The following is a 7500-nucleotide window of genomic DNA, read 5'->3' as shown; positions in this document are numbered from 1 at the left end:
AAAGGCTGCGCACCGCTTTCCGCCTGCTAACTCGGCGTCCGTGAGACCGACCGACTTCGCTTTACCGCCGGAGCTAGAGTGGGGCAAGGGGCACGTTTGGGTACCGGAACGATCACGTTCGCATACCGGGAAGTCGAGTGCCGGGCCGCTGAAAGCGAGCAGGGTGCCACCGACTCGTCGGGCCAACTCGGAGGCTGATATCTCAGGAAGGCCGAGGCCGATTTCCTCCGGGTATGGCTCGTTGCGTGCGGCAGGAGGAGGCGCAGCGTACGGTACCGAGCACTCGGAGGTGCGATGCTGCCCGCCGGAGTGACAGCGAAAGGCTGCGCACCGCTTTCCGCCTGCTAACTCGGCGTACGTGAGACCGACCGACTTCGCTTTACCGCCGGAGCTAGAGTGGGGCAAGGGGCACGGTTGGGTACCGGAAGGATGACGTTCGCACACCGGCAAGTCGAGTGCCGGGCCGCCGAAAGCGAGCTCGGGGCCCCGGTTTGTCCGTCCCACCCGGAGGCCCATATCTCCGGAAGGCACAGGCCGATTTCCTCCGGGTATGGCTCGTTGTGTGCGGCCGGACCAGGCGCAGCGGACGGTACCGAGCACTGGGAGGTGCGATGCTGCCCGCCGGAGTGACAGCGAAAGGCTGCGCACCGCTTTCCGCCTGCTAACTCGGCGTCCGTGAGACCGACCGACTCCGCTTTACCGCCGGAGCTAGAGTGGGGCAAGGGGCACGGTTGAGTACCGGAAGGATGACGTTCGCACACCGGGAAGTCGACTAGCGGGCCGCCGAAAGCGAGCTCGGGGCCCCGGTTTGTCCGTCCCACCCGGAGGCCCATATCTCCGGAAGGCACAGGCCGATTTCCACCGGGTATGGCTCGTTGTGTGCGGCCGGACCAGGCGCAGCGGACGGTACCGAGCACTCGGAGGTCGGGCGCTGCCCGCCGGAGGTACAGCGAAAGGCTGCAAACCACTTTCCGCCGCCTCCCTCCGCGGGCGTGAGACCGACGGTCGTCGGGTTTAGTTCCGCGGCTAGAGCAGGACGAGGGGCAGCGAACGGTACCGGAACGAACCCGGTCGCACACCGGGAAGTCGAGTGCCGGGTCTCGAAACGGAGCCGGGTCGGCCCAGTTTAAAACGGAGAAGAGAGTGCTGCCCTCTGCGGGTGAAAACATGGAAGTACGTTGGTTAATGATTTCCAGTTCACCCCGCTTGGTCAGGCCCACTCGGAGGCGGATAACTCCGGAACGCCGAGGCCGATTTCCTCCGGGTATGGCTCGTTGCGTGCGGCAGGAGGAGGCGCAGCGTTCGGTACCGAGCACTCGGAGGTGCGGTGCTGCCCGCCGGAGTGACAGCGAAAGGCTGCGCACCCCTTTCCGCCTGCTAACTCGGCGTCCGTGAGACCGACCGACTCCGCTTTAGCACCGGAGCTAGAGTGGGGCAAGGGGCACCGAAGGGTACCGGAACGATGACGTTCGCACACCGGGAAGTCGAGTGCCGGGCCGCCGAAAGCGAGCAGGGTGCCACCGCTCGGGGCCCCGGTTTGTCCGTCCCACCCGGAGGCCCATATCTCCGGAAGGCACAGGCCGATTTCCTCCGGGTATGGCTCGTTGCGTGCGGCCGGACCAGGCGCAGCGGACGGTACCGAGCACTCGGAGGTCGGGCGCTGCCCGCCGGAGGTACAGCGAAAGGCTGCAAACCACTTTCCGCCGCCTCCCTCCGCGGGCGTGAGACCGACGGTCGTCGGGTTTGTTTCCGCGGCTAGAGCAGGACGAGGGGCAGCGAACGGTACCGGAAGGAACCCGGTCGCACACCGGGAAGTCGACTAGCGGGCCGCCGAAAGCGAGCACGGGGCCCCGGTTTGTCCGTCCCACCCGGAGGCCCATATCTCTGGAAGGCACAGGCCGATTTCCACCGGGTATGGCTCGTTGTGTGCGGCAGGACCAGGCGCAGCGGACGGTACCGAGCACTCGGAGGTCGGGCGCTGCCCGCCGGAGGTACAGCGAAAGGCTGCAAACCACTTTCCGCCACCTCCCTCCGCGGGCGTGAGACCGACGGTCGTCGGGTTTGTCTCCGCGGCTAGAGCAGGACGAGGGGCAGCGAACGGTACCGGAACGAACCCGGTCGCACACCGGGAAGTCGACCAGCGGGCCGCCGAAAGCGTGCTCGGGTCCCCGGTTTGTCTGTCCCACCCGGAGGCTGATATCTGAGGAAGTCCGAGGCCGATTTCCTCCGGCTAACTCGGCGGGCAATGTGTCCCCCCCCCACCATCTTCGGCTGATTACCGTGGCTGGACCGGATCAAGGAGCAACGGAACCGTGCCAGAACGACGTCGGTCGGACGGCGTGAACTGATAGTGCCGAGGCCGGAAACCGAGCCGGAAATGTGCACCGATTTATTGGTCCCACTCGCAGGCCCATATCTCCGGAAGGCCGAGGCCGATTTCCTCCGGGTATGGTTCGCTGCGTGCAGCCGGAAGGGGAGCAGCGGACGGCACTGAGCAGCCGGAGGTGCGGCGCTGCCCGCCGGAGCTGCAAGCGAAAGGCTGCGCACCGCTTTCCGCTGGCTAACTCGGCGGCCGTCAGGCCGACCGACTCCGCTTCAGCACGGGAGCTGGAGTCGGGCAAGGGGCACCGAAGGGTACCGGAAGGATCACGTTCGGACACCGGGAAGTCGAGTGCCGGGCCGCCGAAAGCGAGCTCGGGGCCCCGGTTTGTCCGTCCCACCCGGAGGCCCATATCTCGAGAAGGCACAGGCCGATTTCCTCCGGGTTTGGCTCGCTGCGTGCGGCCGGACGAGGCGCAGCGAACGGTACCGAGCACTCGGAGGTGCGGCGCTGCCCGCCGGAGGTACAGCGAAAGGCTGCAAACCGCTTTCCGCCTCCTCTCCCCTCGGGCGTGAGACCGACGGTCGTCTGGTTTGCTTCCGCGGCAAGAGCAGGACGAGGGGCACCGAGCGGTACCAGAACGAACCCGGTCGCACACCGGGATGTGGAGTGCCCGGCCCAAACCCGCTACCCCCCCCCCCCCCCCCAACACCCGAAAGCGAGCCCCGGTTTGTGGATTAAAAGTGAAGCGGCAAAGATTTGTAAAACAGCGTGAAATGATGAACCAGAAGCCCAAAGTAATGGTGGGAATAAAAGTTCCAAAATGTGAAATGGTGAACCAGAAGTTGTGTGAACTGTTTAACCCAAAGTGGCAAAAATGGATTAAAAGGGGTGAAATGATCGACCGCAAAGCAGGGCAAGCATTAAACAAAAGCAGCAGCATTTTTTAAAAAGGGACAAATGGTTTACCAGAATCCCAAAAGAATGCTCAGAGACTTAAGTCCCAAAGGGGAAATGGTTAACCAGTAGCTGGGTGAACTGCTTAACCCAAAGTGGGAAAAAGGATAAAAAAGGGGTGAACTGATCAACCAGAAGTCGACAACAATGTGCGGCGATTAAGTCTGAAAGAGGGAAAGGTTGACCGGAAAGCAGGGAAATGATTAAACAAAAGCAGAAAAATTCAGTAAAAAGGGGCAAGTGGTGAACCAGAAGTTGGGTGAACTGCTTAACCAAAAGTGGGAAAGAGGATTAAAAGGGGAGAAATGTTGAACCAGATGTCGAAAACAATGCGCGGCGATGAAGTCTGAAAGAGGAAAAGGTTGACCGCAAAGCAGGGAAAGGATTAAACAGAAGCAGCAATATCTTTTAAAAAGGGACAAATGGTGAACCAGAATCCCAAAAGAATGCTCAGAGACTTAAGTCCCAAAGGGGCAAATGGTTAACCAGAAGCTGGGTGAACTGTTTAACCAAAAGTGGGAAAAAGGATTAAAATGTTGTGAAATGATTAACCAGAAGGCGAAAGCAAAGTGCGGCGGCGAAGTCCTAAAGGGGAAAAGGTTGACCATAAAGCAGGGAAATGATTAAACAAAAGCGGAAAAATTCAGTAAGAAGGGGCAAATGGTTAACCAGAAGTTGGGTGAACTGCTTAACCAAAAGTGGGAAAAAGGATTAAAAGGGGAGAAATGTTTAACCAGATGTCGAAAACAATGCGCGGCGATGAAGTCTGAAAGAGGAATAGGTCGACCGCAAAGCAGGGAAATGATTAAACAAAAGCAGAAAAATTCAGTAAAAAGGGGCAAATGGTGAACCAGAAGCTGGGTGAACTGCTTAACCAAAAGTGGGAAAAAGGATTAAAAGGGGAGAAATGTTGAACCAGATGTCGAAAACAAGGTGCGGCGATGAAGTCTGAAAGAGGAATAGGTCGACCGCAAAGCAGGGAAAGGTTTAATCAAAAGCAGCAATATCTTTTAAAAAGGGACAAATGGTGAACCAGAATCACAAAAGAATGCTCAGAGACTTAAGTCCCAAAGGGGAAATGGTTAACCAGTAGCTGGGTGAACTGTCCAACCCAAAGTGGGAAAAAGGATTAAAAGGGGTGAAATGATTAACCAGGAGGCTAAAGCAATGTGCCGCGGTGAAGTCCTAAAGGGGAAAAGGTTGACCAGAAAGCAGGGAAAGCATTAAACAAAAGCGGCAACATTTTTTAAAAAGTGGCAAATGGTTAACCAGAATCCCAAAAGAATGCTCAGAGACTTAAGTCCCAAAGGGGAAATGGTGAACCAGAAGCTGGGTGAACTGGTGAACCAAAAGTGGGAAAAAGGATTAAAAGGGGAGAAATGATTAACCAGGAGGCTGAAGCAATGTGCCGCGGTGAAGTCCTAAAGGGTAAAAGGTTGACAAGAAAGCAGGGAAATGATTAAACCAAAGCGGAAAAATTCAGTATAATGGGGCAAATGGTTAACCAGAAGCTGGGTGAAATGGTTAACCAAAAGTGGCAAAAAAAGATTTAAAGGGGAAAAATGATTAACCAGAAGTCGACAACAATGCTCGGCGATGAAGTCTGAAAGGGGAAAAGGTTGACCAGAAAGCAGGGAAACGATTAAACAAAAGCGGCAACATTTTTTAAAAAGTGGCAAATGGTTAACCAGAATCCCAAAAGAATGCTCAGAGACTAAGTCCCAAAGGGGAAATGGTTAACCAGAAGCTGGGGGAAATGGTTAACCAAAAGTTGCAAAAATGATTAAAAGGGGTGAAATGATTAACCAGGAGGCTGAAGCAATGTGCCGCGGTGAAGTCCTAAAGGGGAAAAGGTTGACCACAAAGCAGGGAAAGCATTAAACAAAAGCGGCAACATTTTTTAAAAATTGGCAAATGATTAACCAGAATCCCAAAAGAATGCTCAGAGACTAAGTCCCAAAGGGGAAATGGTTAACCAGAAGCAGGGGGAAATGGTTAACCAAAAGTTGCAAAAATGATTAAAAGGGGTGAAATGATTAACCAGGAGGCTGAAGCAATGTGCCGCGGTGAAGTCCTAAAGGGGAAAAGGTTGACCACAAAGCAGGGAAAGCATTAAACAAAAGCGGCAACATTTTTAAAAAAGTGGCAAATGATTAACCAGAATCCCAAAAGAATGCTCAGAGACTAAGTCCCAAAGGGGAAATGGTTAACCAGAAGCTGGGGGAAATGGTTAACCAAAAGTTGCAAAAATGATTAAAAGGGGTGAAATGATTAACCAGGAGGCTAAAGCAATGTGCCGCGGTGAAGTCTGAAAGAGGGAAAGGTTGACCAGAAAGCATTAAACAAAAGTGGCAACATTTTAAAATAATTGGCAAATGGTTAACCAGAATCCCAAAAGAATGCTCAGAGACTAAGTCCCAAAGGGGAAATGGTTAACCAGAAGCTGGGGGAAATGGTTAACCAAAAGTTGCAAAAATGATTAAAAGGGGTGAAATGATTAACCAGGAGGCTAAAGCAATGTGCCGCGGTGAAGTCCTAAAGGGGAAAAGGTTGACCAGAAAGCAGGGAAAGCATTAAACAAAAGCGGCAACATTTTTTAAAAAGTGGCAAATGGTTAACCAGAATCCCAAAAGAATGCTCAGAGACCAAGTCCCAAAGGGGAAATGGTTAACCAGAAGCTGGGGGAAATGGTTAACCAAAAGTTGCAAAAATGATTAAAAGGGGTGAAATGATTAACCAGGAGGCTGAAGCAATGTGCCGCGGTGAAGTCTGAAAGAGGGAAAGGTTGACCAGAAAGCATTAAACAAAAGTGGCAACATTTTTTAAAAATTGGCAAATGGTTAACCAGAATCCCAAAAGAATGCTCACAGACTAAGTCCCAAAGGGGAAATGGTTAACCAGAAGCTGGGTGAAATGGTTAACCAAAAGTTACAAAAATGATTAAAAGGGGTGAAATGATCAACCAGAAGTCGAAAACAATGTGCGGCGATGAAGTCCTAAGGTGGAAAAGTTACCCAGAAGGCAGGGAAATGATCAAACGAAAGCAGCCAAAAAATTATTAAAAGAGGGGAACTGATGAACCAAAAGATGAGAAACGGCCCGCAGAGACTAAGTCCAAAACGGGAACTGGTGAACCGGAAATGATTAACCAAAAACTAAGTCCGAAGAGGGAACTGGTAAACCAGAACTGAGTAACCCGATTTTTAAAATTAATTATAAATGGGGAAACGATTGAGCAAAAGGCGGAAATTAAGTCACAGGGACCAGGTCCGAAAGGGCAAGAGGTTACCCCGTAGGGGGCATTCGTCAACTCAATCTGAAAATTTTGGAGGCAAATCTGACCAAAATGCGGAAATCGGACCACACCGCGAGGGGCGCCATTCGACGGGGCAGGGGTAGACGCGTCGAACGGTGCCTGAAGGTCCCGGCTGCGACACGTGAGTCCGGAGATATGGCCAGTCAAAGTCTGATGGGAGGTACCGAAGCCGAAAAATCGAAACGCGTTTGCGGCGATTCGGTGTCAGAAAGTCGGTCACGAATTCAAATTCGTCCCGCTGATTCGCCAATTGCCAGCCGGTTCCGGGGGGATTGGCGGGGTACCTGCAGGATAGTAAGAGGTGGCATGTCGAGACTTAGCCTGTTTACCAGACTTGTGTCCAGCGCCTCCAGGTCTGCAGAGACCGACCCGGGCTGCCGCCCAACCGACTTTTAAGCCTTTTGGGAGTGGGAATTTTTCCCATTTTTCCCCATTTTTCGGGTTTTTTGGTCGGGCTTGAAAACGGCGGCCCCGAGGCCTCCCGGGGCTGGCGGGCTTCGGCTCCCTTGCGAGAGGGTCCGAATTCCACCCGTTTAAGCCCAGAAAGGAGTTCGGAAGTCAGTCGGTCGAGGGAACCCCTTCGGAAGTCCGACGGGGATGGATTCGGCCGGCGTTTCGGATCTCCGGTCAGAGGATTCCCCCCCTGGGCGGGGGGGTGCGAGTAGCTGCCGGCAAACGGTCCCTTGCACTTGTGGCACAAAAAGTCCGAGCACAGGTTAATGAGTTGGCCGCGGAAGCCCCTATGCCGAAATGAGAAAGCCCCCGTTGCGGGGATTTAGTGACGCATCTGCGGCCGGAGGTGGGAGGCCGTCCTGCCGAATTGACACTTGTCATTCGGGCACCTAGGGATTGGTCGGGTACCCGGAGATTTTCGAGAACACGATTTTCAGAGCTTTCTCTGACAGCC

This window comes from Heptranchias perlo, unplaced genomic scaffold, assembly GCF_035084215.1.
Source record: "Heptranchias perlo isolate sHepPer1 unplaced genomic scaffold, sHepPer1.hap1 HAP1_SCAFFOLD_1140, whole genome shotgun sequence".
Classification (NCBI taxonomy): domain Eukaryota; kingdom Metazoa; phylum Chordata; class Chondrichthyes; order Hexanchiformes; family Hexanchidae; genus Heptranchias; species Heptranchias perlo.
Note: the sequence above shows the minus strand (reverse complement) of the source record.